The 26,598-nt window shown below is 49.9% G+C and overlaps 1 long non-coding RNA gene across 1 annotated transcript; it reads right to left on the reverse strand.

Moving 5' to 3' along the window:
• Positions 1-11,862: 11,862 nt before the first annotated feature.
• Positions 11,863-24,425, reverse strand: LOC131517749 (uncharacterized). The gene is made up of 5 exons (XR_009264793.1): positions 23,894-24,425; positions 22,228-22,271; positions 21,580-21,635; positions 15,604-15,653; positions 11,863-13,937 (listed from the first exon to the last, which is right to left on the reverse strand). It is a non-coding gene; the product is annotated as an uncharacterized LOC131517749 (long non-coding RNA).
• Between the last annotated feature and the right edge of the window lie 2,173 nt (positions 24,426-26,598).

Genomic DNA, 26,598 nt, shown 5'->3' on the forward strand with positions numbered 1-26,598 from the left:
CCACATGCAAAAGAAATGAAACTAGACCACTTTCTTATGCCATACACAAAAATAAATTCAAAATGCACTAAAAACCTGTGAGACCCGAAACCATAACAATACTAGAAGAAACCATGAACAGTAATTCCTCTGACATCAGCCATAGCAACATTTTTCTAGATATGTCTCCTGAGGCAAGGAAAATAAAAGCAAAATTAAACTACTGGGACTTCATCAGAATAAAAGGCTTCTGCACAGTGAAGGGAACAATGAGCAAAACTGAAAAACCTATGGAATGGGAGGAGATATTGGAAATGACATATTCAGTGAAGGGTTAGTATCCAAAATATACAAAGAATTGATACAACTCAACATCCAAAAAACAAATAATCCATTAAAAATGGGCAGAAGACACAGACATTTCTCCAAAGAAGACATACAGATGGCCGACAGACACATGGAAAGATGTTCAACATGACTTGTTATCAGGGAAATGCAAATCAAGATATCAGCTCACACCCGTCAGAATGGCTAAAGTCAACAGCACAAGGAACGACAGGTGTTAACAAGGATGGGGAGAAAGGGGAACCCTCTTTTTCTGTTGGTGGGAATGCAAACTGGTGCAGCCACTGTGGAAAACAGTATGGAGGTTCCTCAGAAAGTTAAAAATAGAACTACTGTATGACCCAGTAATCACACTACTGGGTATTTATTTAAAAAAAAATACAGAAACACTAAATCAAAGGGATACATGCAATCCCTATGCTTATAGCAGCATTATTTATAATAGCCAAGATTTGGAAGCAACCTAAGTGTCCATTGATTGATGAATGGACAAAGATATATATGGAGTATTATTCAGCCATAAAAAAGAATGAAATCTTGCCATTTGCAGCAGCATGGATGGAGCTAGAGAGTATCACGCTAAGTGAAATAGGTCCATCGGAGAAAGACAAATACCATACGATCTCACTCACAAATGGAATGTAAGAAACGAAACAAATGAGCCAAGGGAAAAAAGAGAAAGAGAGAAAGACAAACCAAGAATCAGACTCTTAACTGTAGAGAACAAATAGATGGTTAGAGGGGAGGTGGGGGGGGGGGGGGATGGGTGACATAGGTGATGGGGATTAAAGAGCACACTTATCCTGACGAGCACTAATGTATGGAATTGTTGAATCACTATAGTATACACCTGGAATTAATGTAACACTGTAGGTTAACCAACCGGAATTAACATAAAAAACTTAATAAAACATATAAAGTCCATGTCTGTTCACTCTAGCGCCTCCGTCCACTTTCTCTCTCTGCCCAGTTTTTGTTGCCAGTTTAGAGCTACTATAAATAACTTTTTCACCAATATATGTAAACCTGTGTTTAAAACGCACATACTTGGGGCGCCTGGGTGGCGCAGTCGGTTAAGCGTCCGACTTCAGCCAGGTCACGATCTCGCGGTCCGTGAGTTCGAGCCCCGCGTCGGGCTCTGGGCTGATGGCTCGGAGCCTGGAGCCTGTTTCCGATTCTGTGTCTCCCTCTCTCTCTCTGCCCCTCCCCCGTTCATGCTCTGTCTCTCTCTGTCCCAAAAATAAATTTAAAAACTTTAAAAAAAAATAAATAAATAAATAAAAAATAAAACGCACATACCTTTCTCGTTTAAGGTAGAAGCTGAGATTGTTGACCGGAGACCTTTCTTCTTTCCTAATGTATATGTTTACTGCTACCAATTTTCCCCTAAGTAGTGCTTTTATAGAGTCCCACAAATCAAATATTGTTGTGTTTTCATTTGCATCCAGTTCCTAAAACGTTCTAATTTCTGTTTTGATTTCTTCTTTGATCCATGGATTATTTTACAAGTGTGTTATTTCGTTTCCAATTATGTGGGGATTTTCTGGAGACTTTTCTGTTGCCGATTTCTAATTTAATTCCGTTGTTGTCAAAGGGCATATTTGCTAGGATTTGAATCCTTTTAAATGTATCAAGACTGATTGTATGGCTCCCAGTATCATCAGTCTTGGTAAATATTCTGCATGCGTACGCATGCCAAAATCTGTGTATTCCTGCCAGTTTTGGGTAGAGTGTCCTGTAAAGGTCCATTGGGTCAAGGTAGCTGATAGTGTTGTTCAAGTCTTCCACGTCCATGCTGATTTTCTGTCTAATCGCTCTCATAGATGGTCGAAAAGGATGAAATCTCTGAGTGTGATTGGGTCTCTGTCTCCTCGCCAAGTCTGTTCCCGTGTGTTTCAGATCAGTTATTAGCTGTGTACAGGTTTGGGACTGTTTTGTCTTCTCGATGAAACATTTCTCATTACAAAATGAGCTTCCTCATTCTTGGTAATATTCTTCACTCTTAAATCCACTTTGTCTAATGGTTATTTGGTGATTCCAGCTTTCTTTGCATTAGTATTAGCATGGCATGCTACGCTCCCTCCTTTCACTTTTAATCTATTCATCTATCTGTATATGTAAAGTGAATTTCCTGCGGACAGAAGACAGTCGACTCTTACATTTTTATCCAGTCTGTCAATCTATGATTTTCACTTGGGTGTTTCGATCATTTACATTCCATTGTAGTTTTGATCAGGTTTAAGCTCATCGTGCTATTTGTTTTCTATCTGTTTCGTCCATCTCTGTGCTCTTTATCCCCCTTTTCTGGCTTCTTTTGGATTACTTGTTTTTCATGATTCCATCTTATCTCTCTTGGCTTATTAGTCCTCTTTACTGCTTCTGTGGGCGTTTTCTAGATTGTAGTATACAACTTTATCTTATCACAGTCTACACTTAAGGATACGCCATTTCACGTTTCGTAGAAGAAACTTACACTAGTAAACTTCCATTTCTCTACTCATGACCTTACTGCTACTCTCGTCATACATTTTGTCTTCTACAAATGTACAAAGCCAGCAATATGCTGTTATTATGTTTCTTCACAAAAGACTTCAACCACTGTTTAAACCTTACACATTTGCTGATGTGGCCGTGGTCCCAGGTGTTCTTTGTTCCTTTGTCGGAAATGCATTTCTGTAGGGTTCCATGTTCCCTCTGCTTGGCGCGTCCGGTAACATTTCCTGCAGGGCTGGTGTGCTGCTCACCAACTTTCTCAGCTTCTGTATTTCTGAAAAGTTCTTTATTTCACCCTCATTGTTGAAAGATATTTTACTAGATACAAGAGGGTAGGTTTTTTTTTTTTCTTTCAGCATTTTGAAGATGTTGCCTCGCTGTCTCCTTGCTTTGATGGTTTTTGATGAGAAATCTGCTGTCATCTGTAGCTTTGTTCCTCAGTACATAACAAGTCTTCTTTTCTCTGGCTGCTTTTAAGATGTTCTCTCAATCACTACTTTAGAGCAATTTGATTATGATGTGTTTAAGGTGGTTTTACTCAGGTTTCTTGTGTGTGGAATTCACTGAGTTCTTGAGGATGTGAGTTTATACTTTTCATCAAATTTGAAGCACCTTTAGCTATTATTTCTTCAAACATTCTTTATGTCCCCCCTCGTTCTCCTCTCCTTCCAGGACTCCAAGTACCTGCCCATAACTCACTGATTCTCTTTTCATTTTTTAATTCTCTTTTCTGTGTCCCATTTTAGTTTTTATTTGTTGCGTCTTCAGGTCTCCTAATATTTTCTTCCACAGTGTCCGGAAGGCTGCTGACTCTGTTCATCTCGCAGATTGCTGTTTCGTCTACGGAAGTTTGACTTGGGCCATCGACATCTTCCATGACTCTGCTTGACTTTTTGGACATATGAAATAACAGCTGTAATAATTGCTTTAATGTCCCTGTCTGCCAATCCTAAAATTGGTGTCAGATCTGGGCTGGTTTCAAGGGATTGACGGCTCCCATCACTATGGGCTACATTTTTCGGGCTTTCTGCATGCCCGGTAACTTTTGCTCTGGTGAAAGATGTTGTAAATTTTACCTTATTGGGCGTTGGCTAATTTTGTCTTCCTGTGAATATTCTTGAGTTTTGTTCTGAGGTGCTGTTAATGTCCTCAGAAATAGTGTGATCCTTTGGAATCTTCCTGTGGAGATGTGTTAGGTTGACCAGAGCAGTGCTTGGTCTAGGTAGGAGTAATTATTTCCCACTACTGAGGGCAAACCCTTCTGTGCAGTCTACCTAATGTCCCATGCATCAGTGGAGTTTTCCAGCATGGGTGGTTGGAGGAGGCTCTATTCACAGTCTTGTGTGAGCCCTGAGGACTATTGTCTGTAACCTTTGGGTGGTCCTTTCCCCAGCTCAAGTCACTGCTTCACAGGCATGCGCTGATCACTACTAGGCTGGATCCTCCGGGCTGGGGATGGGGGCTACCCACGTAGATCTCCAGGGTTCTGTCCCTGTGCAGCTCCCTCCCGTCAGACCCTCTGTCCTGTCGTGTGCCCTGTCCTCCTCAGGCTCTTAGCTCCGTCCTCTTAACCTCAGGAGCCCACCCAGCTCCATCCCGGAAGCTGTCAAGGCAGGACACTGGGGCAATGACAGGGCGTGCCCCACATACTTCTCATCTCTCAGGAATCACCACTTTTTGTTGCCTGGCGCCCTGGGTCTTGAAAGCCACTGCTTCATATATTTTATTCATTCTTTCACTGATGCAGGCGGTAGGACGTATCTGATCCCTGTTATTCCATGTTGGTGAGCAGCAGAACGGTGACCAGCCATTCGTATGTAATATAACTATCAACATATTTAGGCTCAAATATACTAGTAATTACTGGCATGTTTATTAAAAGTAATAAGCGCCTTACGCTCTCCCATTCGATCTGCATTTCTTTCGCTCTCTTGACAATCGGCTTTTGAATGAATTACTTTTTATTATTCCATTTTTTTCTCTATGAGCTGAGAAGTTATACAGGCTTTTATTATTCTTTTAGTAGTTACTCCTGAGATTACAACACGCTTCCTGAACTCATCAACGTCTAACATCAAATGATGCCTTTATGAAGGATGCAAAAATCTCAGAACGTTTCGACTCTACCCACCCCCCAAATTCCAGACTGACGCCACCGCACATTTCCATCCTATCGTGCGTTTAACCCAACATGATGCCATTGCTGCCACCCACTATCAGCACTGATATATCTACTGTTTGGCTGTTCTTTGTGCCTTCCTGCATCTCTCTTCTTCCCGAGACCATCCCTTTGCCTGAAGAACACCTCTTAGTATTTTCTTTCGTGTTGTTCTTCTTACGCCAAAGTCTCTCTGCTTTTCTGTCTGAAAATGTCTTTATGTACCCTTCGGTCTTGAAGGGTATTTTCTTTGCATACAAAATCTGACTTCAACAGCTATCTGACTTGTGGCCCTTTAAAGATACCATTCGGATGCCCCGGGTTCCTTTAATTTTTTTTTGAAAATCAGATTCTCGGGGCGCCTGGGTGGCTCCGTGGGTTGCACATCCAGCTTCGACTCAGGTCACGATCTCACGGCTTGTGAGTTCGAGCCCGGCGTCGGGCCCTGTGCTGACAGCTCGGAGCCTGGAGCCTGCTTCCGATTCTGTCTCCCTCTCTCTGGCCCTCCCCGCTCATGCTCTGTCTCACTCTCCCTCTCAAAAATAAAAACATAAATTGAAAATCAGCTGTCGGCCTAAGGGAAAGAGATGAGACCACCCCCCTTTGCTTTGGATGGAGACCACCGGCTTGGTGGGAGGTGAGGGGTGGGCAGAAGCATTCCAGCCTTTGGGGGGTGGGGAAGTAGAATTCACCCTTGAATCATCTCTCGGCTCTAAAACCGGATGAAGGCAACCGTAGGGTTTTGGTGCCCCCTGGTGCCTGGCGGAAGCAAGCCTCAACCACAGGCAGGAAGACCCTCCAGCGTCTCCAAGTGTTTCTCTAATGTGACAAATACACGTTCTGTCCCACAGCGACCCTACAAGGGGACAAGACAAGGTGGAGAAGTACAAGGGAAAACGGTAACAAGCCCACGGGCATCCAGATATTGACGTTCTCATCGACTGTCAGACACATCTCAAAATAAGTACGTGTTGATTGTTTAAGTAGATAAAAGGCAAGGCTGAGAATTTTGGCAGATGGACTCGTATCACGTGCCTCTTAAGGTCCGTGCAGGCTCTCTCGGCCGCACCTGTCCCAGAGCACTTGGCCGTTTGTTCTGCGTCAGCTGTCACGGTGGTAACTGGTTCTAGGTGGGCCCCCCACCCCCACCCCGACTCCAGGCAGGTGCACCTCAGCAGCCTTGCACGTCAGGCCCGCCCTGGGTGCCACTGGGGTCCAACGCAGGTTGTCCTGGTTTCCACGGCAGCATGAAAAGCTCCAGGACTCGCCCAGCACTCACGTCTGTGCGGAAGTAGGGGAGTCAATACTCCGTGGCATGAACCATTGACGAACGGGGCTTGGGCACTGGCTTGTAAGTAAACTATTCCCCACTCCTCCTCCTGGACGGAACGTGCTGATACTCAGCCTCTTGGAAGATGAGGCTGAGATGGAATAAGCAGCCGACTCTTCTCCGAGCCTGTACCCACCATGCCCTGTGTCACTCCTGACTGCCTGATCTCTCTCTCTCTCTCTCTCTCTCTCTCTCTCTAAGACGATGGTAGCCCAGAACCTTTGCCTCACCTCTTCCTTCCCAGGTGTGTGAGTGTCCTGTGGCTGCCATAACAACGTACTACAAACTGGGTGACTGAAAATGACAGCACTGTCTTGTCTCAGGCTTCCGGAGCCGGGAGTCCAAAGTCAAGGAGTCAGCCGGGCTGTGCTGTCTTCAAAGGCTCCAGGGGAGAAACTTTCCTTGCCTCTTCCAGCTTCTGGTGACCCCAGGCATTCCAAGCTTGTGACAGCCATCCTCCGACCTCTGACCCCTCCCCACATGGTGGTATCTCCTGGGCCTCCTCTCGTTGTGTCCCTGTAGCTGTCAGTCTCTGGGCCCAAATTCCCTTTTTATAAGGGCCCAGTCATACTGGATTAGAACTCACCATAATGACCTAATTTTAACTTCATTACACCTGTAAAGACCCTATTTCGAAATAAGGTCTCATTCTGAGGTACCGGGAGGTAGGACTTCAACATGGCACTTGGGGAGACATGATTCAATTCATATAAACAGGGAACCCAGGCTATGACCCAAATAAATAGATAAAAATTCCATTAACTAAATAATAATAAAATACCTGAAATTGTAAACATATTTGGTGGGTGCACTAGCAAATTTTGTCATCTGGAAGAGACTATCCAGATTAAAGCACAAAGGGGGCACTTGGGTGGCTCAGTTGGTTAAGCATGCGACTCTTGACTTCAGCTCAGGTCATGATCTCACGGCTCATGAGATCAAGCCCCACGTCTGGATCTGAGCTGACAGCACGGAGCCTTCTTGGGATCCTCTCTCTCCCCCCTCTCTCTGCCTCTCCCCTGCTTGAGCTCCCTCTCTCAAAATAAATAAATAAACATTCTAAAAAAAAAAACAGAATAAAGCACAAGGAAAGAAAAGAGTGGAGGGAAAAAACAAACGGAAGAGGTTCTAAGATCTCACCAGTCCTATTGAACACAGTACTGGAAGTCCTCGCCAGAGCAACTGGGCAAGAAAAAGACATAAAAGCATACAAATCAGAAAGGAAAAAGTCAGATTATCTGTTTGCAGTTGACATGATGTTATGTGCAAAAAACACTAATGACCCACCACACACACACAGAGTGTTGGGAGAACTAATCTACAAATTCAGTAAAGTTGAAGAATACAAAAATTCACACACAAAAATCAGATGTGTTTCTATAGACTAACAATGAACCATCCAAAAAGTAAATTAAGGAAATAATCCCATTTAAAATAACATCAAAAAGAATAAAGGATTTAGGAAAAGATTTAGTCAAGGAGGTGAGGGACTATAGAAAACTTATAAGAAACCTTATAGAAAACCATAAGATACTGACAAAAGAAATTAAAGGAAGCAGAAATAATGTTCATGGATTGGACGAATTGCTATGGCTAGAATGTTCATATTACCCAAAGCAGATTCGATGCAGTCTTTATCAAAATCCCAAAGGCCGGGGCGCCTGGGTGGCGCAGTCGGTTAAGCGTCCGACTTCAGCCAGGTCACGATCTTGCGGTCTGTGAGTTCGAGCCCCGCGTCGGGCTCTGGGCTGATGGCTCGGAGCCTGTTTCTGATTCTGTGTCTCCCTCTCTCTCTGACCCTCCCCCGCTCATGCTCTGTCTCTCTCTGTCCCAAAAATAAATAAAAAACGTTGAAAAAAAATTAAAAATAAATAAATAAATAAATAAAAATAAAAATAAAAAAATCCCAAAGGCCATTTTTCCTGAAATAAAAAAAAATCCTAAAATTCATGTGAAACCACAAAGAAGCCTGAATGGCCAAAGTGACCTCCAGAGAGACCAAAGGTGAAGGCGACACATTTCCTGATTTCAAAAGATGCAACCACCAGACAGTAATGAAAACAGTAGTGGCATGAAAACAGACATACAGGCCAAAGGATCAGAACAGAGAGGCCAGAAGTAACCCCACATGTGTTCTGGTCAATTGACCTTCAGCAGAGTGCCAACAACACACAATGGGGAGAGGACAGTCTCTTCCACAAATGGTGCTGGGAAAAGTGATATCCGCATGCAAAAGAATGACATTGGGCCTCATCTGGCACCATGCACGAAAATCAACTCAAAATGGATCAAAGATTTAAATTTAAGACCTGAAACTGTAAACCTCCTGGAGGAAAATATAAGGAAAAGCTTAACGACACGGGTCTTGGCAATGGTTTCTTGGATATGACACCAAGAGCACAGACAACAAAAGCAAAAATCAACAAGTGGGACTGCATCAGACTAAAAAGCTTGTGACCATATAAGGGAACGATCAACAGAGTAAAAAGGTAACCCATGGGATGGGAGAAGATATTTGCAAACTGTATCTCTGATAAGGAGCTAATATTCAAAATGTATGGAGAACTCCTACAACTCAGTAGCAAAAAAAAAAAAAAAAAAACCAAACAACCTGATTAAAAAGTGGGCAAAGGATTTGAATAGATATTTTTCCCAAGAAAATATACAGATGGCCAACAGGTACATGAAAAGATGCTCCACATCAATAATCATCAGGGAAACACAAATCAAAACTATAATATCACTTCACACCTTTTAGGATGGTTATTATGAAGAAGGAGGAGGAGGAGGAAGAGGGAGGAGGAGGAGGAAGAGGGAGGAGGAGGAGGGGAAGGGGAAGAAGGAAAAGTGTTGGCAAGGATGTGGAAAAACTGGAACCCTTGTACACTGTTGAGAATGTAAAATGGTGTAGCTACTATGGGAAATGGCATAGCGTGGCCTCAAAAAATTGAAAATCGAACTGCCATATGATCCAGCAATCCCATTTCCAGGCATCTATCTAGAAGAATGGAAATCAGAGGTATCTACACTCCCACGTTCATCGCAACATTATCCACAACAGCCAAGAAATGGCAAAACCTGAAATGTTCATGGACAAATGAATGGATAAAGAAAACGTGTGATATACCTACTTTGGAATATTATGTAGCCTTAAAAAAGAAGATCTTCTCATTTGTGACAACATGGGTGAGCCTGGAAGACATTAGGCTCGGTGAAATAAGCCAGACACAGTACAAACACTCATGACTCCACTTAGATGAGGATCTAAAGTAGTCGAACTCAAGGAAACAGCTTAGAACAGTGGTTGCCAGGGACTGGGGGGAGGGAGACAGAAATAGGGAGGTGCTGTTCAACAGGTGAAGTTTTAGTTATACAAGAAGGAGAAGTCCTAGAGATCTGCTGTCCCACGTTGTTCCTGCAGCTGACAATATTGTACTGTGCGTTTACAATTTTGTTGTAAGGGGCGCCTAGGTGACTCAGTCAGTTGAGCATCCGACTTTTAATTTCAACTCAGGTCATGATTCCAGGTTTGTGTTGGGCTCCTCACTGAGCGTTGACCGTGGAATGTGCTTAAGATTCCCTCCCTCCCCCGTCTCCTCAAATAAAAAATAAGTAGGGACACTTGGGTGGCTCAGTCGGTTAAGTGCCTGACTTTGGCTCGGGTCATGAGCTCTCAGTTCATGAGTTTGAGCCCCGACTCAGGCTCTGCACGGACAGCACGGAGCCTGCTTCAGACCTTCTGTCTCCCTCTCTCTCTGCCCGTCCCCAGTTTGCTCTCTCTCTCTCTCTCTGAAAAATAAACATATAGAAAATATTTTTTAAAATAAATTAAAAACTTAAAAAGTAAATTTGTGGCAAGGGTAGATAGAACTCATGTTCAGTGCTCTTACCATGTATTTCTCTTATTTTTAAAAACAGAGCTCTTCCCACCCCGCTGTTGATGAGCCATGGACCCAGAAGCCAGGAAGGATGGATGGAGCCCACACGTGGAGGCGGTGAGGGCAATCACAGGGAAGATCTGGGGGCCGTGACCAGGGAAATGGGGGCCCCAGGAGCCCCACCTAGGGTCGCCCCGTCCACCTTTGCTGCTCCCCCGGCACAGCTCCAGCCCTGCTCCCCTGGGAACAGCCCCTCTCCCCCCCCCACCAGCCCTCCTTCCCCCATGCAGACCCACCACGTACATCCACACCAGCCTCCAGAGTTGGCTCCAGGCTTGAAATCTCGTGGACCTCGCTCTCTTGCTAACGAGTCTCCCCTGTGGCCTGGGAAATAAAGCCTCAGCTCCTCCAGAGGGTGGACCCCACCCTCTGGAGGAGCGTTGTCAGTCCTGGTTGCCCCGGCACCTACCACCTACGTGGGAGGAGCATAGAGGAGGGGGAGGTGAGAGAGGCCCGCGGCCAGGAACAGGTGAGGGACAGCTGAGCGACAGGTCGGGGGGAGGCAGCCTGAGCCACGAGCTGCCAGGCGTGGCCCCACCTGGGCCGCCAGGCAGCCCTGATGTACCCCGAGACCTGGCCCATCTCCAGCCCCCCAGACACACCTCCCAGTTCCCGGGCACCGGCCTGATAACGGGGCCTTCCAGACACTTCGCCACAGTGGAGCTCAAGTCGGAGTCCGCATTTGATGGCGATGCCTCGGGACATCTGCCTGAGCGGTCCGAGACGTTCCGCCACGATTTGACCACGCACGGCGTTCTTTGCCCGCACGGGCAGCTGGGGGGGCAGCCGAGCCGCCCTCCCGCCCCCGCTCAGCTCCTCGGCCTCTGCTGGGGTGTCGGGCACCACGCCCATCCGGCCCGGGGCTCCGCCGCTGGCCCAGGTTGGGCAGCTCCCGTCCCTGACCTACTGCGCTGAGCTGAGGGGGCCCCAACACTTCAGGCTGAGACAGCCGGAGGCCCGTCCCGACCTGCCTGGGGATGCGGGGCCGGGGACCCACTGGGGTGGAGGACTGTGCCTGGCCCGGCCCTGCTCGCTCCCTTCTCCCCTAGGCGGCCCCTGCCCGATTCGGGCCCCAAGAGTCCTGCCTCCTGGTGGGTCCCTGGCCCCTGCCCTCTTCCCATTCCCGGCTGTTGTGCTCCGGGCTGCTGGGGGAAGCGCCCTCCTGACCCCCCCCCCTCCCCTGCTCTGAAACCTTCAGTGGCTCCCACTGCCCCCGGGATAGGGGCACCGGCTTGTCAGCCTGCAATCTGCAGCCCAGAGCCCTGCCCTGGGCCACAGTCCATCCCACCTCCTGTCCGGTCCCTCTGGGGAACCAGCATGACCCCTTGGGGCGGTGGTGAGCCCACAGCTTCCTGGGCAGCGCAGAGACTGTGGGGCCCTCTGAGGGCCACAAGCTCACAGTGTGGCCTCTGCCAGGTGCCCCTGGCCACCCAAGGTTTAAGGGGGACCATCCACGAGTGACCTGGGTGGCTGCAGCTCGTGCAGGAGAACTGAGCCCCACAAGGACACCCCCCACCCCCCCCACCCCCACACACACACGAGCACAAACAGAGCACTGGAGTCTGCAGTTTCTCCCCTGACACAGTCAGTCCTTTGTTTACATTTTCAGACCCTTTAAAAAAAAATTTTTTGAATGTTTATTTTTGAGAGAGAGAGAGGGAGAGAGCATGACTGGGGGAGGGGCACAAAGAGAGGGAGACACAGAATCCGAGGCAGGCTCCAGGCTCTGAGCTGTCGGCACAGAGCCCGACACGGGGCTCGAACCCATGTACTGCGAGATCATGACCTGAGCCGAAGTCGGACACTTAACGGACCGAGCCACCCAGGCCCGGACATGCATTTCTTAAGTAACAAGACCTGAAAGTCAAAGCAGCTCCTTGATCCACGGGCTGCGGGACGGATGCTGTGCTATCATCGATGGACGCAACGTTGCTCTCTTTGTCCGTCTCCATCAGAGCTCTCGGGCGCCCGGGTGCTTTGTCCACGGGCAGTAACGTGTTGGAAGAAATCCTTCTTTTTCTGAGCAGCAGGTCTCCACAGCGGGCTTCAGATATTCAGTAAACCGTGTTGTGAACAGACGAGCTGCCGTCTGGGCTTCGTGCTCCTTCGAAAGAACGGCCAGTGCGAGGAGCCGTCGGAGCGCACGCGACGTTTATCAAGGCCACCGTCTCACCCGGGTGGGGTTCGCGGGGGCCCGAACCAATCACAACGGTAACCTCGAAGAGCGCCGGCCGCAGGTCACCGCAACGGATAAGACGATCGTGAGAACGTTTGAAATATTGGGGGAATCGGCCCAACGCGACACAGAGACACGAAGTGAGCCAATGGGGTTGGGAAATTGGTGCCGATTGACTTGCTCGGTGTGGGGTCATCACGACCCTTCGAGCGGCAAAAGCCACAGCACCTGCAAAGCCCCACGAGGGGCGGCTGCGATGCTCCATCGGGTGGTTGCCTACCACACGCCAGGCCAACGCTTCCTCCGTGATGCTGCAGACAGCCCCCTGACGACACTTTGGGGACAACATGGCGTGCAGGCAGAGGCGAGTGATGGCGCAAGAGGGAACCGCGCTCAGCCTCCAGCCCCAGAGGGATGGCGGCTTCCAGAACAGTCCAGCCCCTCCCCCGGCTAGCGGCGCAGGGCGTGGGGTCTCGAGAGAGCCTCGCACGGTAACAAAAGCGACCACACTACAAGTAGCCCCGATAAGACACTCCTCCTGCCACCCGCCCCGGGGGCACGAAAGCGTCAGGTTAGAAGCGAGAGGCAGGGTTTGGTTCTCTCTGCCCTCAGTTACCTTCCACTTGACAGATCTCCGTGCTGTCACGGCAGAAACTGCCCCTCGGGGACAGGCGGTGCCCTAACGTGGTTCTCGGGGCTCCGCAGCACAGGAGGCGGCCGCGGCCTCCCCAGCGCGGACTGCTGGCCCCGCGGTCAGAGCCCGACCCCCGGCCCGTGCACTTGACCTCTCTGGCCGCCTCCTCCTCTGCAGGATGGAGGCTACTTGCCTCGAACAGTAAGTTGTGAAGGAGACACCCGCCGGAAAGCACTGGGCAGGGCTGGGAAGTACGGGCCGTTGCTCCACAGGCGCACGCGGCCGCCGGGAATGTGGCGAGGATAGCACAGGCCTCGTCACAGGTCTGGTGGGCGCGGAAACGCCGCAGAAGGGCTCGGGATCTCCGCACATCCCCACCTGGGGCCCCCACGGAAGGCCCAGCGCTCAGCAGAGACCCAGAGATGTCCCTGTGCAGCCGGACGCCCTAGGTCAGCGCTCGGCAGGTGCCCACGGCACCGCCCGTCTCCCCCGACCAGAACCTAAGCCCCTGCTCTCTTCCCGGCACCCAGAGCACCGCCCGGCTCCCAGGAGGACTGGTGCCCAGGACAGGGACACTGTGTAGGGAACCGCAGAGAGAGTCAGAGCCCGTCAGTCACCCAGAGGCATGAGGGCTGGGCTTGCCCCCCCCCCACACACACACACACAGGACGAGTGCAGGACCCTCACAGCAGGCCCTTTACCCACCTGCTGTCCCAGCCCAGCTGCTGCAAAGACCAGCTTTGTTCGTCAGCCCCGTGAGGATCCCAAGGCATCAGGTGCAGGAGCTGGTTCTGAAAAGTCCAGGACTCGGTGGGAGAGAAGACGCCGTTCCAGCCAAACCCTCTTCTTCCATGAGGAGGCTGCCGCTTCCAGGGGTCAAGGGGCTGAAATGGGGCAAGAGGGGCACGTGGGCGGCAGAGGCGCCAAGGCCGCGGGCGCAAAATTACCCACCTGCGCGCAATCTCGGGTGTAATTCCAGACCTTCACCACCAGATGGCGGGCAACGACCATTTTTGCTTTTCGCTCGCGGAACAATGTGCGTTATCTACGCTGCTGCGCGGGAGAGGACGCACAGACTTACACTGTCTTTCCGCGTGTGCCGGACACTAGTACGAGTGTGTTTCTTTATTGGCTCAGGCCTCGCAAACACCCTACGAGGTGTTAGTTGTGGCCATTTTACAGATGAAGCATCCAAGGCTGAGAGAGCCTGAGAAAGCTGCCTGAGGTCACCGGGCAGGGACTCATGGGAGCGGGACCAAACCCAGGCCTTGCGTCCCCAGTCTGCACTCTGCACCCGCTGCCGCTTCCCATTTGCCCTCTATGATTTCTCGGGCGTTCAAGTTCATGCTCTAGCAAATTCTGTCCCTAGGATGCCAAGCTGTCGCTTGAAATGCTAGGGGGGGGAGCTTCGTGCACCAAAGGTAGGACCCCTGTGCTCCCCTGGCTCCCTCTCCCCTCCGGCCTCTTGCCTCCTCCCTCCATCCTCCTCCCTCCTCCTGGCTAGTGCTTATGGGCTCCTGGACTGGGAAGGAGGGGGGGGGTGCAGGCCATCTCAGACACCGGGCAGCAGCAGCAAAGGTCATTTTGGCGACCTGTGCATGGTTCTGGGGAGCTGGCATGGGGCATGGTCAGTGCCCAGGAGGGTGAGCCCCCGGGGAAGGAGGAGGAGTCCGGGAGTGCCCTGCGGTCGTGTGCTGCCCCTGTCCCAAGAGCTCTTGCGTTTCCAGGAATTTCACAGGCTAGTTGGTAACACAGCCGTTATGAAAACTTAACAGTTACGCAAACTTAAACTATATTAAAAAGAGAGCTAATAAATACTCAACATTTATCACCTCCTTCATATTTCACCGCCACTCCCTACGGTCTCTGCTCATCTGTAGGGCGGAAATACTAAGCAACGGTGTCCTGCCGTGTGACTTCCCCGCCCCACCCTCAGGGACCTCAGGTCCGTCCCCTGAAACTGGCCACACTGGCAGATTTACGACAGGGAGACGGGTGGACGCGGCAGGTCGGGCTTTTTACCCGGAGTTCATCATTTTCCCGTTAGCACACGCTGCCTGGAGGCTCAGGCGGTGAGATGTGCCCTTCGAAAAGGTCTTGAGACCAGAGGGGTCAGGAGGAGACAGCCAAGGAGGCTGGGTGGGCTTAGCCAGGGCGCCGGGGGGCAGGCTCTTCAGGAAATCGCCGGTTGACGCCCAAACCTGGGGCCTCAGCCACCTCAGATCGGGTCCTCTCCCGCCACCAAGGCAGGCTGACAGCTGCTTCGCTGTCACACACCACACACGGGTCCCCGTCTGCTCTGGTGTCTGCTGCTTCAGCACCCCGGCCGGCAGCCTGGGAAGGGGGCCCTGGGCCGCCGTCCCCCCACCCCGGGCGCCAGCACCCACATTTGGGGGCAAAGTCACGGAGAGGTCAGCGAACGCTTCCTCTTGTTACCCAGATGCTGGTGGGCAGCTCAGTGTGGGAGGCTAGGTCTCCGTCCCCCCCCAGGACACCAGTCAGGGGCCACACAGGTCGGGCACCCCACCCCGCCCGCAACCCGAGTCCTACCTTCTACCTCTTGACCCCGCTGTGACTCCTCTCTCAGCCTCAGGTTCCTCCTGTAAAATGAGAAGAGTGTGGTTTTTACATTTGTATTTGCTAATTTTGTGTTTTGGGGGTTTTTGTTTGTTTGTTTTGGCCAGACAATGTTATCAGGAGTTCGAGACACATGGGGTGGCATTTGATGCTATGTGGCCGGGGGACCCCACAGTGCCTGGGTCCTGCCCCCTCGACCATGCTGGGCCTTCCCGGGAGGATGTCCTTGGGCCAAGGGCAAACAGGACACGGAGAGCTATCGGTCCCTGGTGGCCAGTGTCTGCAGGGCCTTCCGGGGAGGCTGAGCAGAAGGGCGCTGCTCAGGCCAAGCACGTGCTGGCCTAGGATCTGGGGGCGGCCACCGCGTGGAACTGAGGGAACAAGGACACTTAGGGGCATTCGCTGGGTTCCCTTGTCCACCTGCCTCATGGAGGCCAGACGTGACCCCTTCAAGAGAGAGCCGAGATGGGGGAGGGGATGGCATCTTCCCGACTTTTGTCAGGTTGATTTTTGGACTTTTTTTTTTTTTTTAAGAGAGAGAGAGAGCGTGAGCCGGGGCAGGTGGGAGGGGCAGAGAGAGAGTGGGAGAGAGAGGATCCCAGGCAGGTTCCACACTCAGCACAGAACCCAACACGCGGGGCTTGAGCCACGACCCTGGGATCGTGAGCAAGCGGAAATCAAGAGTCAGACGCTTAACCGACTGAGCCACCCAGGCGCCCCAATTTTTAGACTGTTTTTTACAGCAGTTTTAGATTCACAGCAAAATTGAGCAAAAGTTACAGAAATTTTCCACATAGCCCCGGTCTCCCCACGTGCACAGCCTCCCCTATTATCAGCATTCCCACCAGAGTGGGACGTTTGTTACCATTAATGAATCTACACTGACATCACCCAGAGCCCACAGTTTGCTCTTGCTTTTGTGCGGTCTATGGATTGGGACACACGTACAATGACATGTATCCATCAGGATAGTATCACACAGAGTAGTGGCACCGCCTTAAAAACCCCCTGTCCCCTGCCAATTCACCCCTTTCCTCCCCCACCATCCCACGACAACTACTGATCTTTTTACTGTCTTCATAGTCTTTTCCCCTTTTCCAGAATGCCACACAGTCGGAACAACGCAGGATACAGCCTTTTCAGATTTTTTTTTTCACTTGGAAATATGCATTTAAGATTCCTTTACGTCTGTTCGTGGTTTGATAGCTCACTTCCTTTTAGCAATGAGTAACATTCCCTTGTGTAGTTGGACCACAGTTTATTTATCCAGTCACTTACGGAAGGAGATCTCGGTTGCTTCTAAGTTTGAGCAATTATGAATAAAGCTATTATAAAAATCTGGTGCAGATTTTGTGCGGATGTAAGTTTTCAACTCCTTTGGGTAAACGCCCAGGAGTGCAATGGCTGTATCATCCGTGAGAGTATGTTTAGTTTTGTAAGAAGCCACCCAAGTGCCTTCCAGAGTGACTGCATGGTTCCTCATTCCCACCAGTGATGGATGGGAGTCCCTGCAGCGCCACGGCCTCACCAGCACTCGGTGTTGTCAGCGTTCCGGATTTCAGCCATTCTAATGGGCGTGTGGTGGTATCTCCCTGTTTTTGTAATCTGCATTTCCGTGCTGACATTGGATATGGAGCAGCTTCTCATACGTTTATTTGCCGTCTGTATATCTTCTCTGATAGGGTGTCTGTTAAGATCCTTGGGCCAATTTTTTTTTTTTTAATTTATTTTTGGGACAGAGAGAGACAGAGCATGAACGGGGGAGGGGCAGAGAGAGAGGGAGACACAGAATCGGAAACAGGCTCCAGGCTCTGAGCCATCAGCCCAGAGCCCGACGCGGGGCTCGAACTCACGGACCGCGAGATCGTGACCTGGCTGAAGTCGGACGCTTAACCGACTGCGCCACCCAGGCGCCCCCTTGGGCCAATTTTTAAACCGGATTGTTTGTTTTTTTATTGTTGAGTTTTAAGAGTCCTTGTATATTTCGGATAATCCTTTATCAGATGTGTCTTTTGCAAATATATTCCCCCAGATTGTGGCTTGTCTTTTCATTCTCTTGACAGTGTCTTTCACAGAGCAGAAATTTTTATTTTTAATGAATCCAGCTCGTCAGTGATTTCTTTCATGGATCAAGCCTTTGATGTTATATCCAAAGTGCGATCAAACCAGAGATCATCTAGATTTTCTCCTATGCTATCTTCTAGTTTTATAGTTTTGCATTTTACATCTTGGTTCATGATCCATTTTGAGTTACATTTTGCGAAGAGTGTAAGGTCTGTGTTTAGATTCATGTGTATGTCAATTGGTCGAGCACCATTTGTTGAAGACACTGTCTTTGCTCCATTGTATCTACTTTGCTGCTTTGTCAAAGATCAGTAGACTATATTCGTGAGGGTCTATTTCTGGGCTCTCTATTCTGTTCTACTGATCTATTTGTCCATTCTTTTGCCAATACCACATTGTCTTGAGTACTGTAGTTTTACAGAAAATCTTGAAGTCAGATGGTGTCAGTCCTCCAACTCTGTTCTCTTTTGATATTGTCTTGACTATTCTGAGTCTTTGCCTCTCCATAGAAACTTTAGAATCAGTTTTTCAATACCCACACAATAACCTGCATTGAATCTATATATCAAGTTAGGAAGAATTGACATCTTAAAAATATTGAATCTTCCTATCTATGAACATGGACTATCTCTCCATTTATTTAGTTCTTTTTTTTTTTAATTTCTTTCATCAGAGTTCTGTAGTTTTCCTCATATAGGTCTTGTACATATTTTGTTACTTATAAACTTAAGTATTTCATTTTGGGGGAGGTGCTAATGTAAATAGCATTATGGTTTTATCTTCAAATGCCACTTATTCACTGCTGGTATATAGGAAAGCAATTGACTTTTGTATATTAATCTTACATCCTACAATATTGCTATAATTGTTTATTAGTTCCAGTTTTTGTCAATTTTTTTATATATTCTGTATAGACAACCATGTCATCAGTGAACAAAGACAGCTTTATTTCTTCCTTCCCAATCTATATACCTTTTATTTCCTTTTCTTGTCTTATTGCATCATCCAGGACTTCCAGTACTATATTGAGAGAGTGCAAGTGGGGGAGGGGCAGAGAGAGAGGGAGACACAGAATCCGAAGCTGTCCGCACGGAGCCCGACGCGGGGCTTGAACTCACGAACCGCGAGATCATGATCCAGTACTATATTGAAAAGGAGTGGTGAGAAGAGGCATCCTTGCCTTGTTTCTGATCTTAGTGGGAAAGCTCCTAGCTTTTCACCTTTAAATATGATGTTGGCTCTAGGTTTTTTGTAGACATTCTTTATCAAGTTAAGGGAGTTCTTTCTCTATTCCTTGTTTACTGAGAGTTTTTATAAAGAATGAGTTTTGCATTTTATCCAATAATATTTCTGCAAACTTTGAAATGATCATGTGATTTTTCTTCTTTAGCCTGTTGGTGTGATGGATTGCATTAGTTGATTTTCAAATGTTGAAACAGCCTTGCATATCTATGACAAATCCCACTTAGTCAGGGTCTGTAATTCTTGTTATACATTGTTGGATTTGATTTGCTAATATTTTTTGGAGGATTTTTATATCTGTGTTCATGTGAGATATTGGTCTGTAATTTCCTTATAACATCTTTGTCTGGTTTTGGCCTTCATGTCATGCTAGTCTCATAGAATGAGTTAGGAAATAGTCCTTCTGTTTCCATATTCTCAAAGATAATGTGGAGAATTGCTATATTTTTTTTCCTTAAATGTCTGGTAGAATTCATCAGTGAATTTATCTGGACTTGGGTTTTTGAAGGCTATTAATTATTGATTCAATCACTTTAATAGATACAGGCTAATTCAGATTGTCTGTTTCTTCTTGTGTGAGTTTTGGCAGATTGTGTCTTTTGAGAAATAGGTCCATGTTTATAAAGGTTATCAAAGTTGTGAGCACAGAGCTAATACCATTCCTTTGTCATTCTTTTAATGTCAATGGGATCTGTAGTGATGTCCCCTTTTTCATTTCTGATATCAGTGAGTTGTCTTCTCTCTTTTTTTCTTGGTTAGTCTGAGTACTAGTTAGTGATCAATTTTATTAGTAGTTTTTCTTTCTCAAACTCTAAATATTTCACTCCTCTCTGTTCTCACTTGCATGATTTCTGAAGAGAAGCTGGATATATTTTTTAATTAAAGAATAATTGACATACAATATTGTATTAGTTTCAGGTATACAACATAGTGATTCAATATTCATATACATTACAAAACGATTCACCACAATAAGTCTAGTTACCATCTTTCACCATACAGGGTTGTTACAAAATTATTGACTGTGTTCCCTATGCTGTACATTACAACCCCATGTTTTATTCAACTTGAGGATGTAAATCTCATCTTTGTTCCTCTATACATAATGCATTTTTTTCTTTGGCTTCTTTCAGGATTATTTTCTTTATCTTTGATTTTCTGTATTTTGAAAATAAAATGCCTAAGTGCAGTTTTGTGGGCAATTACCCTGTTTAGTACTCTCTCAGCTTCCTGGATCTGTGATTTGGGGTCTGACATTGACTGGGGGGAAATTCTCAGTCACTATTGTTTCAAATGTTCCTTCTGTTCCCGCCTGTCTCTTTCCTCTCCTTCTGGCCTGCCCATTATGCTATGTCACACCTTTGTAGTTGTCCCACAGTCCTGGGATATTCTGTTCTATGTTTTTCAGTCCTTGTTCTCTTTGCTCTTCAGGTTTGCAGGTCTCTACTGAGATGTCCTGAAGCTCCGAGATTCTTTCCTCAGTCGTGTCCAGTCTACAAATGAGCCCATCAAAGGCATCCTTCATTTCTCTTGCAGTGTGTTTGATCTCTCGCATTTCTTTCTGGTTCTTTCTCAGGGTTTCCATCTCTGCTTCCACGGCACACCTGTATCTGCACACTGTCTGCTTTATCCATGAAAGCCTGTAGCATATTCATCATTGTTTTAAATTTCCTGCCCGAGAATTCCAACATCCCTGCCATACCCGAGTCTGGCTCTGATCTTTGCTCTATCTCTTCAAACTGTGTGTGTGGTTTTGTTTGGCTTTGTTTTCTTTGGCCTTTAGTATGTCTTGCCACTTTTTCTTGCTGGCAGGACATAATGCACTGGGTAAAAGGAACCTCTGTACACAGACTCTAGCGATGTGGTGCGGTGTGGGCAGGAGAGAAGAGTTCTGTAGTCCCGCGAGTGGGTCCTGGGTTTTTAGCGAGCCTGTGCCTCTGGACTGGGAGCTCCCTTAGGTGGGCCGGGCTGGCCAGAGTGGGCTGGAGCTGGGTATTTCCCTGCCCCCAGGTCAGTCAGGCTCTGCTAAAACCCCAGGGGCTTAGGCTCTGGGGAACTGGTTCCCCCTGAGGGCAGACACTGTTGAGAAGAACAGAGTCATCTGGGGTACTTCACGATGCTTCCAGAAATGGGAGGGGAATTTTCTCTGCTATTCCCTGTGAGAACCTACAGGTGAAAACCCACAAAAGGGTGAGGGCCCTCTGGGACGGGTCCCCCTGGAGTTTTGACTCAGACCCGTCCACACTGAGCCTCCAGCAATGCCCAAGCTCCAGTTTTCCTACCTCAGCACTGGCTCCCCCAGAGGTTTCTGCTGGTGGGTTCCTGTCCAGTAAGGGGTGGTTCTCTGTATCAGCTGTCAGCCTCCCCGACACCAGGGGCAGCAGTCTGTCCCATGACCTCACTTCTCTCACAGATCTAAGAGCGGCTGCTTTGCAGTTTATTCAGCTGTTTGGTTGTTAGGACAGAGTGGCAACTTCAAGCTCCTTATATGCTGGGCCAGAAACCAGGACTATTCACCCACTTCTAAGGCATCCTGACTGCTCTTTGTCATGGAGTCAACTAGAGGTGTGGCCTCTCTGAAAGATCCTCTCTTGAAAGAATCCATTCCCACCATCTTATCCACACCCCCTGCCCCATATTTACCTTGGTATTCTTCTGGAACCACCGAAAGGTCCAATTCTGATGTCCCCAGAAAGCCTCTGAAATGGATCAAAATAGGACACCCCTTATCTTAACTCCAAACCACACCCAAAACAAACAACCCCAATCTTCTCTCCTGCTTTTCTTACTTCTCATTTCAATGATGCCCAGTGTTGGAGCCAGGCAAGCTCACAGAGCAGTCAGGGGACTGCCCAGCCAAAATTGTCCCAACGCCAAAACCATGCAAGACAAACCCCTGTGAAGCCCGTCCCACTAGTCAGTTACCATAAAGAAGTTAAAATTCAAAAATTCCCCACAGAAATTAAGTTCCCGTGGAATGAAGGCCTCCCCCACAATCTGGCACAGAGACAAATCTGTCAGGATCCACATGTGGTTCACTGAAGCCCCACGGGGGCTGGGGCTGAGTCATCGTTCGCTAACCAGGTCATTTCAGGAGCAATTCTACAGGAGGAATTAATCCAACCTGGGTGCCCCAACGTGGTCAAGACAATAAGGATGGGCTCCCCCCCACACCCCAGACTCAGCCCAAGGGAAGGCAGGGTCTCCCCTCTGCCCTTCACAGAGCAGGGGAGGAACCAAGAGCCACCTGGGTGGAAACAGGAAGCCACCTGGGTGGAAGCAGGAAGTCACCTGCGTGGAAACAGGAAGCCACCTGGGTGGAAACAGGAAGTCACCTGCGTGGAAACAGGAAGCCACCTGGGTGGAAACAGGAAGTCACCTGCGTGGAAACAGGAAGTCAGGAGAAGGGAACCCCTGGCTCTTTGGCGCCAAAATGCTAGTTGTTCTTAGTTCACACTTTGCGAGCTTAAAATGCGGGGGGGGGGTGGGGGGGGTGGGGGGGGAGGATCTCCTACCAGGAAGCAAACTGTGGACATCTCTCTACTTGGTGCATTCTCACAGAGGACCCTCCTTCATGTGGCTGCTCCTTCCAGAAAACAGGATCCAAAACATCCCTTCTTCCTTCAGAGTTGGGGATTTTGTCCTTGTGGGGGGTACCTCATGACCGATTTCACCTCAAGTCCTCTGAGGTGGGGGGTGTCTGCTGCTTTGATGCCCTGGCGTCTGTCCTCACAGCAACTACACCCCACTGTCCCCTAAAGAATCCCGCTCTCTCGCAGCCATGCCTGTGGTGAAGCCACTGGACTAAAAAGGAGGTGATAACCCACACACAATCTAGAACATTCCATCAGGTCAGGAAGGGACACAGGACCCTGGACTTCAATTTACAGGAGCCTGAAACCATAGAGCCACACTCAAGTGGCCTAAAGAAGCCCAGCTGAGATCCCTGCTAACCTCCCTGGAGCCCCAGTCAAGCTGCACCTGAAGCTAGATCTAGATTTTTCCAGCTTTTGTGAACAAATAGATTCCCTTTTCACTTAAGCAAGGCTGAGTCAGATTTTCTGTGGCTCAAACAACTAAAGAAGCCTTTCTCCTCTTAGAGTCCTGGGTGTTTAAACTCTTTATTTCCCCTTCAAAACCCCACCCCCACCCCCACACAGTGCCCCACATACATACATACCCACGACACGAAAGTCTCCAAGGAAAGTTCTAGACCTCATGGTCCCTGAGCCAAAGGCCTGCTGTGCCCCTGTTCTGCCCTGGGCCTGACGTTGCTGCCCCCTCCTCTTCTAGAATATTCCTTCATAGATGAGGCAGCCCCGAGGCAGAGTTCTCTTGCAGCCCAAACTCATCCTCGTTGGAAAGTGACCCTCTGTGTATTGGCTGCTCCTGCAACCTGGCTCATTCTGAGCTCCTGAATTTCCCTTGAATTTCTGGGGGCAACGGAAGTGTCCTCCGTCCCCGTCCTCTTCCTGCAGACCTGGGCTTCCCTACAGTTTCCCTTCACCCGCCGCTCAGGGTGTCTCCTTCTGCTCCTGTGCCTGCCACGTGGATGACAGGTTGGAGGGAACAGCCTTGCCCCTCTGTTCCCCATCTGTGTTTTGCCCGCAGGACCCATTGCTGCTTTTAACTCAGACCAAGTGCCCCCGGAGACACTGGTGTCCTGCACCCCGTGGCCGGATGACAGTTTGTGCGTGATCTGCTTTCCCACTTTCGCTTGGCCGTCTCCCCCCGGCCTCTCTTGGTGCACCTGATCTGAAGCTGACGGCTCCAGCTTTAAGCCTTTTTAATTCCCTCCCTCTGCCTTGGGTTCGCTAACGTTCCCTGACGTGTTCCTCTGCCTCACCCCAACAAGCGGACGAAGGGTCAATGCTGTCGTTTCCCTTTACCTGGTCACTAGTCAAACACCGACCACCCCACTAGGGCTGCGCCCACAGCCCGCATCCCTGAAACTTACCCGAGACTAGTGACTCTTCCGTCAACAGATATTTATTGAGGGCCTACTGTGTGCGAGGCACCGTGGTGGGCACCAGAACTGCATCTGTGAACAAGGCAGATAAGAAACCCCCACCTGCATGGAACCATAGACAATAGACAGTAACCATAACTAACCCGTTACCTATCCGATGTGTTAGGTGCTGTGACAAAAAGGCAGGAGGCAGGACTCAAGGGGGGACACGGGCCAGCAGCAGGTCTGGTTGGACAGCTGAGGTGGGGGCACGATTTTCAGGAGGTGGTATTTGCAGGAACAGAAGACCCTGCCTTGGGAGCCCTCGGACTATGGGGTGAGGGGCTGGAGGCCAGCATGGCTGGAGCCCAGGGGGACAGAGGTCTTCAGGGGGGTTAAAGGACTTAGGGAGGTGCCTGGGTGGGTTAGTCGGTTAAGCATTCAATTCCAACTCAGGTTATAATCTCATGGTTTGTGAGTTCAAGCCCCATGTTGGGCTCTATGCTGACAGCTCAGGGCCTGGAGCCCGCTTCGAGTTCTGTGTCTCCCTCTCTCTGCCCCTCCCCCATTCATGCTCTGTCTCTCTCTGTCTCAAAAATAAATAAACATTAAAAAAAATTTAAAAAAAAATAATAAACATTAAAAAAAAATTTTTTTAAGGATTTTGGCTTTTACTTGGAGTGAAGAGGGGAGCCATTGAAGGGTTTTGAGTACAAAAAGTATGTGATCTGACTTTCGATTTAACAGAACCACCCTAACTGACAAGAAATGAGTACAGAGAGGCCAATGCGGGAGGGATCCAGAGCAGAGACCACAGAGGCAGGACCTCGCCGCAGCCGAGGACATGGTGAGACGTGGTCAGATTTGGGTCGAGTTTGAAAGAGGATCCGGGGATTTCCTGGTGGCTTTCACAAGGGACTTGAGGAGGGAGAGGAGGCAAGGATGGGTGGGGGTTGGGGCCTGAGCACTGGAGGGGTGGAGTTGCCATCCATTGTCCTTCATTGTCAAAGAGGCAGGCTGCAGGAGAAATGGGGGGGGGGGGGGAGGGGGAGGGGCAGAAGACAGGACTGAGTCTGGGGTGTGAAGTTTGGAACACCATCAGCCACAGCTGGAAGTGGACGCGAGCTGCAAATGTGGGCGTGGCTGCCTATAGACGAGGCCTCCAAGGGGTGAGTGTAGATAAGGAAAGTCAGGGACCAAGGATTGAGGACGAGGAGGAGCTGAGAGCAGGGGTGGGGGGGTGGGGCATTGATGGGAGCCGAGGACCCTCCTCAGAACGGCTCCATCCCCGGCTGGGGACGTGCACGAGGAGAAGGGGGGACTTAAATGAGAGGCACGTCCTGCGTGTTCGTGGGGGCCATAGACCGCAGCCCCGGGTGGGACGGGGTGTGGGGATAAAAAGACAAGCCTCTGTGACAGTCAAGTTCACATACCTGAGCTCCGCCCTTATTGAATTGAGGTCTCCCTGCCCCCACAGTCTGACCTGGGCCGAACGACCACTCCCAGCCGCCACGCCCCACCGTCCCCGCTGTCCCCGCTGCCCTTGCCCAGCAGCGAGGCCGCCGCGGCGGGGGTGACAGCGGGAGGACGACCCTCCCGGTGAGGAGCGCTGAACCGGCCGGGCCACCTGGGGTCACGACACGGGGGGAGAGGCCAGCCCGGCGGCCCGGGGCCTGTCCCTCCTCCCGGGACCTGCGGCGCCGGCCTCCTGCAGGTGGGAGCCGAGAGGCGGACTTTCCTGGCCACGCCCGCCGGCCACGCCCACTCCCTGCCTCCCGTCCAATCAGCGTTGGTCCCCCCAGGGCTCAGGAGGAGCGGGCGTCCAGACCTGTTTCCCCACGAACAGCGCAGGCCAGGCAGCCCCGCACACGCAAGCCGGAGGGGGGGGGGGGGGGGAGGGGGGAAGGGGGGAGGGGGGGGGGGAGGGGGGAAGGGGGGAGGGGGGGGCCGGGCCCTCGCGCCTCTCTGGGAACATCGAGCCTGCTCAGCCCTTGAACCCACGCTGTGAGGTGGTGCTATCACTGCACAGAGAGGAGGAGACCAAGGTTCAGAGAGGTCGACTGTCGCAGGGCCCTTGAGTAGCAGGCGTGGCGGTCTCGGAGGCCGGGCTTGGTCTTTTCTCGGCTTTTCTGGGTGCCCCGCTCCCGGCACAGGCGGTCTTCTGGGAAGCTCACGCTTGGTTTCGTCTAATTATTCGTTGTTTTATTTTATTTTTACTGTTTCTATTGTGTTGTGTTATTTTTAGCACCAAGAGCTTGCAGCCGCTTCCTGTGCCTACCTGAAGTTACTGCCTAGCCTGCGGACACCAGGGTGGGCCTGGGATAGGAGCCCCAGTGGGTCCACTCTACTTGCCTCTTAATGGCTCACCAGTCGTTGGATTTCTGCCATCGGGACCTGTCCCTGAGCCCCCACATTGGGTATAAAATACAACAGATAACAAGTGTAGGTACCCAATCAAAATGATGCCAGCAGCTCACGGGAAGGGGGGCTCTCACACCTGCAGGGAAGCTGCGGGGAGCCCCTCGGCCTGGTTCTCGGGACTTCCATGAACAAAGGGAGGGAGAGCAGACCCCAGGGCCCCAGGAAATGTCCCCTAGCTCTCGTTAGCATCTTCATTAGCTGCCTCAGAGGGGGATCCGAGGCCCTAACCTCCCCAGCATCCTTCCTCCAGATTGACGGGCCTGGAATCCCAAAGACCATGTCCCTCTGGGGCT

This window comes from Neofelis nebulosa, chromosome 7, assembly GCF_028018385.1.
Source record: "Neofelis nebulosa isolate mNeoNeb1 chromosome 7, mNeoNeb1.pri, whole genome shotgun sequence".
In the NCBI taxonomy this organism is placed as follows: domain Eukaryota; kingdom Metazoa; phylum Chordata; class Mammalia; order Carnivora; family Felidae; genus Neofelis; species Neofelis nebulosa.